This window comes from Pocillopora verrucosa, unplaced genomic scaffold, assembly GCF_036669915.1.
Source record: "Pocillopora verrucosa isolate sample1 unplaced genomic scaffold, ASM3666991v2 scaffold_26, whole genome shotgun sequence".
NCBI lineage: Eukaryota > Metazoa > Cnidaria > Anthozoa > Scleractinia > Pocilloporidae > Pocillopora > Pocillopora verrucosa.
Window position 1 is genome coordinate 8,536 of NW_027078180.1, and position 2,131 is coordinate 10,666.

Below are 2,131 nucleotides of genomic sequence, written 5' to 3' on the forward strand. Positions count from 1 at the left end.
CGCTGCTCATTGAGCAGCTCATATATTAAACTGATTTTTGGAACTGGGCTGTGGAAAAGAGGCTTGCCTCGTCCCAGCCACGGGTTGCCTCGGTATAGCACTACCTCCGAGTGCGGCCCACTTCCCTCTGGGGAAGACACATTCAATCCAAAACAAAGTCAACGGTATAGCATTCTTTATGTTTACAGGAGCCCCGCCCGCCCTTAGAGGGGGAAGAGGTGAAAGAGGGATGATAATTCAGACAACAGACAATGGCAGGAACGGCCGCTGGCCTACGTTTTCTGAAGTGCGCAAAGCACTACCACAAGGACCTAGGGGTAAGTGGATTTTTTCACCGAGGGCAGACGCTGAAAAAGCATACTTACCTGACGCGGGAGGTACTGTGATCAAGGAGGCAGTCCTCTCAAGGCGAGGCCCTTTCATTGCACTTCGACTGGGTTGACCCTTGCGATTACCCCAAATGTGGGTAACTCGAGCGTATAATTTCTGGTAGTGGGGACCTGCGTTCGCGCTCGTCCCCGCAAAAGTCATCCAAACTATGTCTATATGGCCCTCTTACTGACTATCGAGGGTATTTTTGCTTTTGCAGTGGACCGGTAGACTTGCAAAGAAAGCAAAGGACGCACAACTGGCCAAGGTGTTGGCACGTTTGGAGGGGTAGAAGTGCATTGGAGAGACTGGAGGAAGGAAACAAGGTGAGTTTCGGGGCGGTGCGTAACTTTGCTGGCTGTTTTTGTTCAAGGCCTGTCTGCTCTATTGTGTGTAAAGTCCTGTTCGTTTGTATTTGCAGGTTGTGCGTGCCGTGCCGTGCTGTGCTATGCGCGCGAAGGGAAAGGAAATGAAAGGAAACCAAACGGCCGATCGACCGAGCGAGCGAGCATAGAAGGGCATTCGACTTGGACCGTGAGTACACTTTGAACCTTTTGAGCGGTTTTATTGTCACTGGAGCCGCTTTTAGAAATGCTATTGCTATCGTTAGTGTATCCTTTGTGCGAGCAAGCGAGTGAACGAATGAACGAGGGAAGGAAACAAACTAGCAGAGTAGTAAAAGTATCGAACCTTTTTCCCGATTCGTTTGCAGTCTGAATCCAACCATTGTCGACTTTCAGTGCCGTTTTTCGCGCGCCTCCTCTTGGAAGTGTGCGAGTGTTTTGCCACGTCACGATGGCTTAAAACTGCGTCTCAGAAGTGTGCGTTTTTTTCCTATTCATTTTTTCGTTCGTTATTTGGAATGATTTGATATCACAGAAGTAGAATTTGACATCATAAACTGTTCATCTCGCGCGTGCTCACTCGCTCGCGCGCGCTCTGTAAGAAAAGTCGATCGCACTAGAGTTTTCGCCATTAGCTGGCCGATTTTTGACAAAAAGGTGTTTTCCCCCCCTCGTTTTTTGCTTTGATTTTGTTCCTCACTCACCTACGGCTCTCTATGTGAAATTGTGGTGTATGGAGAGCTATTTATTGGGATAAAACGTTTAGAGATGTTCGCAAGACAAAAATTGAAGCCTACAACACGGGGTATTCCCAGGCGGTCACCCATCCAAGTACTAACCCCGCCCGACAGGGCTTAACTTCGGTGATCGGACGAGAACCGGTGCTTTCCCTGTGGTATGGTCGTAGACGAGGAAATGGGGTCGAAATTCTGCTTGTTATCGGCCAGGTTCAGGCTGTAAAGCGGCCACATCCCTGAGTGTAGGCGAATTTGAAATTCTAAAGCCCTAGTTTCGTTACTCTAACCCTAAGAAATCGATACTCTAACCCTAAGAAATTGTTACCCTAACCCTAAGAAATGGTTACCCTAACCCCGAAGTCGTTACCTAACCCTAATGTTATTTCCTCAACCCAGTTAACACATTGAGGAGCATCGATTTGAAGCACTATTCCCTAGGGAGGGGAGGGAGGGGTCCCAAGAGACATAACGTGTCCTAAAAACCTATTATACAATGTTTTAGCTCCGTAGGTGCGTGTATCTGGCTTTAAAATCTTACAGTGAGGAGATACCAAACGGGTCAGCCTCTGGGACCGTCTGCGGGACTCGCAAGGGCTTGTGGGGGCGACCTGCTACTATCCACCATAAACCGTGGGAAGGATCCCTCGACCACCCCCCTCACCCAGGGCATGCTTCGGCATC

General features: G+C 49.1%; 2 non-coding genes and 1 pseudogene across 2 annotated transcripts; 2 read left to right on the forward strand and 1 right to left on the reverse strand.

Annotated features, from left to right (window-relative positions):
• LOC136278564 (U2 spliceosomal RNA) lies at positions 1–126 on the forward strand (annotated as a pseudogene).
• Positions 127–357: 231 nt separating this feature from the next.
• Positions 358–521, forward strand: LOC136278552 (U1 spliceosomal RNA). Its single transcript, XR_010716399.1, has one exon. It is a non-coding gene; the product is annotated as a U1 spliceosomal RNA (small nuclear RNA).
• Positions 522–1,503: 982 nt separating this feature from the next.
• LOC136278572 (5S ribosomal RNA) lies at positions 1,504–1,622 on the reverse strand. Its single transcript, XR_010716409.1, has one exon. It is a non-coding gene; the product is annotated as a 5S ribosomal RNA (ribosomal RNA).
• Positions 1,623–2,131: the final 509 nt, after the last annotated feature.